Genomic DNA, 10915 nt, shown 5'->3' on the forward strand with positions numbered 1-10915 from the left:
TATTGGTTTGATGATCCTGAGTTTTAGTTGGTGGTGCTTAATAGGTACCTGGAACCACAACTGAAAAACACTGGGGAGTGACCCCCAATTGACAAAGACACTGGGATTTGCTCAGTTGAGAGACACTGAGCAGTCTGGACTGGCTAATTAAGTGAGAGGCTGGTGGCAATGAAAATTCAATTAACTATCAAGTTAAGAAGAAAAAACTGAATTTTATTCCAGCCAAAATGAGGATCATAACCTGGGAAGCAGATTCTCAGAAAGCTGAGAAGTCTTCCACTTGCTAGAAGTCAAAGACACAGTCATACACAGTTTTGAGACAAAGGATCCTACATCTAAATAACATATTGATAGTTTATATAAAGTTCACCAAGGATATAGTCCAAGTAAGCATGTATCAATACAAAGCAAATGGCAAGTCACCATGACCCCCTACAGAGCAGGGAAAGCACACAATTCTTTACGAAGTTACTTTGCTAGCCTCAGAAGAAAGAAAAAAAATCTTTACAATTGAGCAGGCACTCTCATCTTTGAGGAGCTGTGGTTAATGTGTAACACAGATGCGCACTGCATATTAGGAAGGGAAGAGGCCCAAATGCATACACAGAGAAAATTTTATATTTAATTTTTTCTTGTACTGCCTTAATATATAAATTTTATTTCATTGCTGACTTAAAATCTTTCCTAATGACAATTAAACAGAAAGAAAAAATATTAAAAGCAGCAAGAGAAAAGCAACAAACAACATATAAGGGAAAACCCATAAGGATAACAGCTGACCTTTCTACAGAAACTCTGCAGGCCAGAAGGGAATGGCAGGATATACTGAAAGTCCTGAAAGAGAGAAACCTACAGCCAAGAATACTCTACCCAGCAAGAATCTCATTCAGATTTGAGGGAGAAATCCAAAGCTTTCCAGACAAGCAAAAGTTAAGAGAATTCAGCACCACCAAACCAGCCTTACAACAAGTGCTAAAGGAACTTCTCTAAGTAGGAAACACAAGAAAAGGAAAACACCTACAAATACAAACCCAAAACAATTAAGAAAATGGTAATCGGAACACACATGTCAATAATCACTTTAAATGTCAATGGATTAAATGCTCCAACCAAAAGACACAGACTGGCTGAATGGATCCAAAAACAAGACCCTTCTATATGCTGCCTACAAGAAACCCACTTCAGACCAAGGGATACATATAGACTGAAAGTGAAGGGATGGAAAAAGATATTCCATGCAAATGGAAGTCAAAAGAAAGCTGGAGTAGCAATACTCATATCAGACAAATTAGACTTGAAAGTAAAGACTATTAAAAGAGACAAGGAAGGGCACTGCATAATGATCAAGGGATCCATCCAAGAAGAACATATCACAATGGTAAATATCTATGCCCCCAATATAGGAGCACCTCAATACATAAGGCAAATGCTAACAGCTATAAAAGGGGACATCGACAGTAACACAATAATAGTGGGAGACATGAACACCCCACTTACATCAATGGACAGATCATCCAAACAGAAAATCAATAAAGACACACAAGCTTTAAATGACACATTAGACCATCTCGACTTCATTGATATTTATAGGACATTCCATCCAAAAACAACAGACTACACTTTCTTCTCAAGTGCACACGGAACATTTTCCAGGATAGATCACATCTTGGGTCACAAATCAAACCTCAGCAAATTCAAGAAAATTGAAATCATATCAAGCATCTTCTCAGACCACAACGCCATGAGACTAGATATCAATTACAGGAAAAAAACTGCAAAAAATACAAACACATGGAGGCTAAACAATTCACTATTAAACAACCAAGGAATCACTACAGAAATCAAAGAGGAAATCAAAAAATATCTAGAAACAAATGACAACGAAAACACAACAACCCAAAACCTATGGGATGCAGCAAAAGCAGTTCTAAGAGGGAAGTTTATAGCAATACAGTCCTACCTTAAGAAACAAGAAAATGATCAAATAAACAACCTAACCTTACACCTCAAACAACTAGAGAAAGAAGAACAAAGAAACCCCAAAGTGAGCAGAAGGAAAGAAATCATAAAGATCAGAGCAGAAATAAATGAAAAAGAAAGGAAGGAAACCATAAGAAAAATAAATGAAACTAAAAGCTGGTTCTTTGAGAAGATTAACAAAATTGATAAACCATTAGCCAGACTCATCAAGGAAAAAAGGGAGAAGATGCAAATCAACAGAATTAGAAATGAAAAAGGAGAAGTAACAACAGACACCTCAGAAATACAAAACATCATGAGAGACTACTACAAGCAACTATATGCCAATCAATTGGATAACCTGGAAGAAATGGATACATTCTTAGAAAAATACAATCTTCCAAGACTGAACCAGGAAGAAATAGAAACCATGAACAGACCAATCACAAGTACAGAAATTGAGGCAGTGATTAAAAATCTCCCAACACACAAAAGCCCAGGACCAGATGGATTCACAGGCGAATTCTATCAAACATTTCGAGAAGAGTTAACACCTATCCTTCTCAAACTCTTCCAAAATATTGCAGAAGGTGGAGCACTCCCAAACTCATTCTATGAGGCTACCATCACCCTGATACCAAAACCAGGCAAAGATGTCACAAAAAAAGAAAACTACAGACCAATATCACTGATGAATATAGATGCAAAAATCCTGAACAAAATACTAGCTAACAGACTGCAACAGCACATTAAAAAAATCATACACCACAATCAAGCGGGGTTTATCCCTGGGATGCAAGGATTCTTCAATATACGCAAATCAATCAACGTGATACATCATATCAACAAATTGAAGGATAAAAACCATATGATCATTTCAATAGATGCAGAAAAAGCTTTTGACAAAGTTCAACATCCATTTATGATAAAAGCTCTCCAGAAAATGGGCATAGAAGGAAATTACCTCAACATAATAAAAGCCATATATGACAAACCAAAAGCCAACATTGTTCTCAATGGAGAAAAACTGGAAGAATTCCCTCTAAGAACAGGAACAAGACAAGGGTGTCCACTCTCACCACTGTTATTCAACATAGTTTTGGAAGATTTAGCCACAGCAATCAGAGAAGAAAAAGTAATTAAAGGAATCCAAATTGGAAAAGAAGAAGTAAAATTGTCACTCTTTGCAGATGACATGATATTATGTATAGAAAACCCTAAAGACTCTACCAGAAAACTGCTAGCACTAATTGATGAGTTTAGTAAAGTAGCAGGATACAAAATTAATGCACAGAAATCTCTTGCATTCCTATACACTAACAACGGAAGAGCAGAAAGAGAAATTAAGGAAACTCTCCCATTCACCATTGCAACAAAAAGAATCAAATACCTAGGAATAAACCTGCCTAAGGAGGCAAAAGATCTGTATGCAGAAAACTTTAAGACATTGATGAAAGAAATCAAAGATGACACAAACAGATGGAGGGACATACCATGTTCCTGGATTGGAAGAATCAACATCGTGAAAATGTCTGTACTACCCAAAGCAATTTACAGATTCAACGCAATCCCGATCAAATTACCAATGGCATTTTTCACAGAACTAGAGCAAGAAATCTTACGATTTGTGTGGAAACGCAAAAGACCCCGAATAGCCAAAGCAATCTTGAGAAGGAAAAATGGAGTTGGTGGAATCAGGCTTCCTGACTTCAAACTATACTACAAGGCCATAGTGATCAAGACAGTATGGTACTGGCACAAAAATAGAAAGGAAGATCAATGGAATAGAATAGAGAACTCAGAAGTAAGCCCAAACACATATGGGTACCTTATCTTTGACAAAGGAGGCACGAGTATACAATGGAAAAAAGACAGCCTCTTCAATAAGTGGTGCTGGGAAAATTGGACAGCAACATGTAAAAGAATGAAATTAGAACACTTCCTAACACGATCCACAAAAATAAACTCCAAATGGATTAAAGACCTACATGTAAGGCCAGACACTATCAAACTCCTAGAGGAAAACATAGGCAGAACACTCTATGACATACATCAAAGCAACATCCTTTTTGACCCACCTCCTAGAATCAGGGAAATAAAATCAAGAATAAACGAATGGGACCTCATGAAACTTAAAAGCTTTTGCACAGCAAAAGAAACCATAAACAAGACTAAAAGGCAACCCTCTGAATGGGAAAAAATAATTGCCTATGAAACAATGGACAAAGGATTAACCTCCAAAATATATAAGCAGCTCATGCAGCTTCATACCAAAAAAGCAAATAACCCAATCCACAAATGGGCAGAAGACCTAAATAGATATTTCTCCAAAGAAGACATACAGATGGCCAACAAACACATGAAAAGATGCTCAACATCACTCATCATCAGAGAAATGCAAGTCAAAGCCACAATGAGGTATCACCTCACACCAGTCAGAATGGCCATCATCACAAAGTCTGGAAACAACAAATGTTGGAGAGGGTGTGGAGAAAAGGGAACTCTCCTGCACTGTTGGTGGGACTGTAAGTTGGTACAGCCACTATGGAAAACAATTTGGAGGTTCCTTAAAAAACTACAAATAGAACTACCATATGATCCAGTAATCCCACTCCTGGGCATATACCCAAAGAAAACCATAATCCCAAAAGAAACTTGTACCATCATGTTTATTGCAGCACTATTTCCAATAGCCAGGACATGGAAGCAACCGAAATGCCCATCAACAAATGAATGGATAAAGAAGATGTGGCATATATATACAATGGAATATTACTCAGCTATAAAAAGGGATGAGATGGAGCTATATGTCATGAGGTGGATAGAACTACAATCTGTCATACATAGTGAAGTAAGTCAGAAAGAGAAGGACAAATATTGTATGCTAACTCACATATACGGAATCTACAAATGGTACTGATGAACTCAGTGACAAGAACAAGGATGCAGATACAGAGAATGGACTGGAGAACTCGAGGTATGGGAGGGGGCGGGGGGTGAAGGGGAAACTGAGATGAAGCGAGAGAGTAGCACAGACATATATATACTACCAACTGTAAAATAGTCAGTGGGAAGTTGTTGTATAACAATGGGAGTCCAACTCGAGGATGGAAGATGCCTTAGAGGACTGGGGCAGGGAGGGTGGGGGGGACTCGAGGGGGGGGGCGTCAAGGAAGGGAGGGAATATGGGGATAAGTGTATAAAAACAGTTGATTGAACCTGGTGTACCCCCCCAAAAAAAAAAATTCTAAAAATAAAAAAAAAAAAGTCTTTCCTAAATCAACTGACACATCAGCCAGGCTTATGTACATGAAAAACATATTTATAAAAACTCACTTGATTGGGGAAATGACATTAAAGTAGATCTCAACAAAAAATGGCCAAATGAGGGCTCATTTGACAATCCAAAACTAATTTTCTTTTTCCTGTACAGCTAGGAAAACATTGATAAAAGAACTTTTCAGATTTCGGACCTCAAAGAACAAAAGCAATTTTAGGGAGAACTTGCAATTCTCTCTCTGTGTCCTTGAGATATAAATATTCTACCTGATCTTCTTAGGCATTTTTTGAGAGTTTTGTCTAGGGCGTTAAGAAGGCTCACATATGGTGTACATTTGGCAGCCAGTGGAATAGACTGGGATTCTGAGCAATTTGTTTGTTTGTTTGTTGTTTTGTATTTTTTCTGTCTTGCTGTGCCAACTCTCAGGGAAATTTGACATAAGGGTTCCCAGCCCATAAGGGGCCTTTGACATCTTAACCTTTATTGCATCTACCTGTGCAACAAAGGCCTCTACTTTCTTAGACTATTTTGGGGAGTAAAGTTTCTAGATCTTGTGAAGGCTGCATCCTCTGTGCTCCCTTGTGGGGAGGCCTCTTGGGTCTTATTGGTTTCACTATTAAGATATATCTCATCAATGGTCATATGATGGATTCTTTAAATCAGAAAATCTTCTAAATTGGTAAACTTTTAGAGAGCTCTCATTACAAACAGCTATTTTATTGGTGCCTATGAAAAAACAACTTAAAAGGTGTAAATATATATATATATTACATATGTGTGTATATATATATGTGTGTATATATGTGTGTGTGTGTGTGTGTGTATATATATATATATATATATATATATATATATATATATATATATGTATATATACATACATGAGGGTTAACCTGAGAACTCCCTTAGTTTGAAACAAACAAAAAAGGCAGCTTGGGAACCTCATTTGTGGTTTCTCTTTCCCCTCAATGGATCTTACATATGCTAACAAAAACATTAGGACAATTGATGTTAATTAGGTTGATTAACAGGGAAATAAAGAAAAAAGAACTGAAAGTAAAGTCTAGAGACTTCTTCCCAACACAGTTAAAAAATTTAAAGGGACTCATCCCAAAAGGACAAAAATCTTTAGATGGTTATTAAGGAATGGGATAAATAAAATGGACATTAATGGGATTCAAACAAAGGTTTTGACGCAACACTACCTAAGGTTGACTGGGCCAAAGGGACCTCCTTATTGGTCCCCAACATTAAAGGGCCCCAAACAACTCTGCTCTATTTACCACAATTTAAAATATATGTACATTTAAAAAGCTGGAAGAAAATTACACTGAGATGCATGACCAACAATTGCTTGGGGCAACAGTTAAGCCAATTAATCAAGTTTAAAGATTGACAAAAGGGCCTGAGTCCCTTTGCTCAACTCCTCACTGGGGACCCCAGATCTTTTCATACAAAACTAGATAAAATATTTGGGAGATAAAAAGAAAGGAAGCTTCTAGGACTCCTTGTAAGACCAATGCTTGTTGACTCAACCCTAATGGAAACTAAAGATAAACATAAAAGTTGAGGGAATTCCCTGGTCGTTCAGTGGTTAGGACTCAGTGCTTTCACTGCTGTGGGCTCGGGTTCTATCCTTGGTCGGTGAACTAAGGTCCCACAAACTGCGGCGCCTGGTCAAAAAAAAAAAAAAATATATATATATATATATATAAAAGTTGATAGAATTGAGATGAAATTTTATAAAAATTTGTATATTTAAATGGGCTTTAGATAAGATGGTTACATCTCTTTTGCCGGATTATGTTGTGGAATAGGCATTATGTCTCAGTAGGGAATGCTTCCCCTGCTTGGTATTATAAGACAGGGCGTGTTGCAATGCAAATAGAAGTGATTTTTCTTTTTCCTCTTGAGAGCAAGGAAAACAAAGATAATGTTGAATAGCTAAAGGAGGAAGATAACCTGGCCTGAAAGAGTTAATCATTCCTTGTTTTACTTTAGCTGTCACTAACCTGTAGTTACTAGATTTTTACTTTACAAAGCTAACTCCCTGATACTTAACTCTATGTGAGTTACATCCTGCTTCTCACTTGCTAACCTTATTTACAACTTGGAAGCTGCATTCCATATGACCATTGTAACAAAATCATTCCTATAGTTTGTTTTGCATTTCAGAAAGGAGGTCTCCAGCCAACAAACCATAGACAAACAGACAATCAACAAACTGCCAGACCCCAGTCACCAGGTGGCCTGATGCCAGCTATGCCTATTTTGAAATAATGCAAAGGAAAAAGAATGCAAGACCTCCACCAACTTGATCCTTATCACATACCCCAGACTGCAAGCCCCCAAGTATAAAGTCTTCCCTGACTTCCAAGCACAGGGGCACAGTTCTTGAGGCACTAGCCTGCTGTGTCTTCCCTTTGCCTGCCAAAGAAACATAAATCCATCTCTCTCTTCCTCCAAAATCTCTGCCTCCATATTTCTATTAGGCCTCGGTGTACAGAGGAGCCATTATTATGGCAACAGGCATAGACATCTGCCCCTTAGGAAATATTAATTTAATCATACTAAAGAAAACCAACAGTGTTACCGGACCCCACACAATACAAAGTAAAAACTGGGAGCTAATATTCAGGGGCTAATAAAACAATAGAGGTTTTTTGGGTTTTTTGTTTGTTTTGTTTTTGTTTTTTTTTTTTTTGTTTGCTCTGAGTTTACCCTGTTCACTGAGAAAGAGTGCCTTTGTTGACAACCTTGTGCAAACTTTTTCTTTTAATATAATTTTAAAAAAATATTCATTTATTTGGCTGCATTGGGTCTTAGTTGTGGCACTCGGGATCTCTGATCTTCATTGCAGCGTGCAGGATCTTTTAGTTGTGGCATGCAGCATCTTTGGTTGTGGCATGCGGGATCTTTAGTTGCAGCATACAAACTCTTAGTTGTGGCATGTGGGATCTAGTTCCCTGACCAGGGATCAAACCTGGGCCCCCTGCATTGGGAGCATGGAGTCTTAGCCACTGGACCACCAGAGAAGTCCATGAAAACCTTGTGCAAACTTTTGAAGGCATGATAAATTCAGCCCTAAAGTTCTAGAACACAGAATTCTTGCCTTTGAGTTGAGTGGGAAATATTCTCACTGATAACAAGAAGCAAATTAAATATATATATATAAATATATAAATATATATATTTATATATATATAGTTGGGCAAGTCAATCTTTTACAACGATTTAGGCAGCAGACCACTGCTTTGGGGAATTAAAAGCAAGGGTCTTTGTCTTGTGTATCTGTACAAATCAGAAATGTAAATACAAGTCACAGTGACCTCAGACTGAGCCTAACTTAGGTCAGTCAGGTAGAATCTGAAACCAAAAGGGGAAAAACTAGGAAGAAGGGCCTTTTTAAACTCAAACCACTGGAAAGGCTCCCTCACCCAAAATCTAATTCACAGCTTCCTTAGAGAGTTATTGAGGACAAATTCAAATATTAAAAATCTTTCCCACAAATAATGAAGCCTTTGTCATCTGAACAAACAAATTTAACTTATTCCAACTCTTATTTATGTCAACTTAAAAAAAATGCACAACATGAGAGTTGCAAGTTAAGTTTTATTTGGGGCAAAATGAGGACTGCAGCCTGGGAGACAGCATCCCAGGTAGCTCTGAGAAACTGTTCCAAAGAGGCAGGGGGGAAGCTCAGTGTGTATGTGGTTTTGGTGAAAGGGGAAAACATGTAATCAAGCACATATTGTTTACAGATGGTTACTGCTAGTCAGAAGGAGCAGTTGTCACCATGAAGGATTTTAGTGTTTTTCTAGGTATGAGGAGATACAAGAATTGGGCCCACAAATTTGGCTCCTGAAAATATCTAACTGTCTAAAGACCTGTTCTGCCAGTTTTTCACAGAGCACAGAGTGCCTCATTTCAGCTCTGCACCCTGAACACCTTTCAGGAGGGCATGACAGTCAGCAGCTGCAGCAGCACATGATTTAATCTTTGTAGAGGTAGATGGCAAATGCCAATGGTGAATGCCAATTGTAGTTGGCATTTATAAACTATGAAGTTTATGTTGCAATATGTGATTCATAACAGCTTTTAATTTTTTATTTAAATAAATATATTTATTTATTTATTTATTTGTTTATTGGCTGCATTGGGTCTTTGTTGCTGCACATGGGCTCTCTCTAGTTGTGGCAAGTGGGGGCTACTCTTCATTGTGGTGTGTGGGCTCCTCATTGTGGTGGCTTTTCTTGTTGCGGAGCATGGGCTCTAGGCACATGGGCTTCAGTAGTTGCAGCACATGGGCTCAATCGTTGTGGTTCCCGGGCTGTAGAGCATAGGCTCAGTTGTTGTGGTGCACGGGCTTAGTTGCTCCGTGGCATGTGGGAGCTTCCTGGAGCAGGGATCGAACCCATATCCCCTGCATTGGCAAGTGGATTCTTAACCACTGTGCCACATAGGAAGTCCCCCATAGCTAAGTTTTTAAAGTGAAGCCCTGAGATCTCTAGTTTTGTCTGTTTATGTGTCTGTGGGTACATTATACCTCTGGATAATATTACCAAAATTAAATTTACGAAAGAGCTCTATGTAATTGACTTAAAGGTAAGCAATTACAAATTAAGTATTTCTAAATACAAAGGAAGCTTCCTAGAATGATTTTCAGGTTCACATGGTCTAGGAGTATTCAGTATTAAACTAATATCTGGTATTAAAGCTAGCTTAAGCTTGTTGGTTTAATCAATACAGATGTCTTACTTTTGTTGTACCTAGGTTTACTGAATAAGTTTATATCAAATATTTCTGCTGCAGAGTTTGTCAGTGAGGAAAAAAAGTTACCTTGGTATGATGGTATTTTTATAAGTTAAAAAACAAAAGTAAATGGGATAAAAGTTTTCAGGTGACCCCTTTAGGAATAATTATGTTCTGCATATGTCTATCTAAAATACATTCTCCAGGCCTTTTGGTAAAACTTGGAGCTTTCTAAGTTAAATTATGGAATTCATTGAATATCCAGATCATTTCCAATAAGGTAAAATACTGGAACATTGACTGCTAAATGGGTGTAACTTTATGTATTTTTGTCTCCTTACAAGAAGAAAATTAAGGATTTTGGGTGAACTAGACATATGTCTTGTACCATGTTGAGGAAAGAAATTATGCTATGAGAAGGTGCATATTTCTAGAGGTTATGGAATATTCCTAAATTTTCCAGTCAGGAAATGATAATATGACAAACAGTTCACAATTACTTCCTTGTTAGTTTTTGCTAGAGATTAAGGTTTTCAAGGGTTAATATTGTAATATGTAATTAAAGCTACTGGGATAATAAGGAAAACATTTCCTTACACAAGGAAAGTAGGATGTGTGTTTTCAGCAAAAGAAGGTACAGCAAATGGAAATGCATTTTTAAGGGGAAACAAATGATTTTTTTTTTTTTTGGTCCTAAAGCTGGTTATTTCTAAATGCAAAAGAAAAATAAGAGATAAACAAATATAGATATAAAAAATTGTGGAAGAATTATAATGAGGGAGCCCTGAGAAAAGTGTTTTGTACAAGGTCCGGCTTTGATTGGATTGAATTTGGTTAAGTAAGTGAATTGTGCTTCTAAAGTTGGGCTGATCCAGTCCTGAAATTTGATTTTCTCTATCCATTAAGATAACAAAATTTTCTTGC

The sequence above is a fragment of the Hippopotamus amphibius genome, chromosome X, assembly GCF_030028045.1.
Source record: "Hippopotamus amphibius kiboko isolate mHipAmp2 chromosome X, mHipAmp2.hap2, whole genome shotgun sequence".
Taxonomy (NCBI): Eukaryota; Metazoa; Chordata; class Mammalia; order Artiodactyla; family Hippopotamidae; genus Hippopotamus; species Hippopotamus amphibius.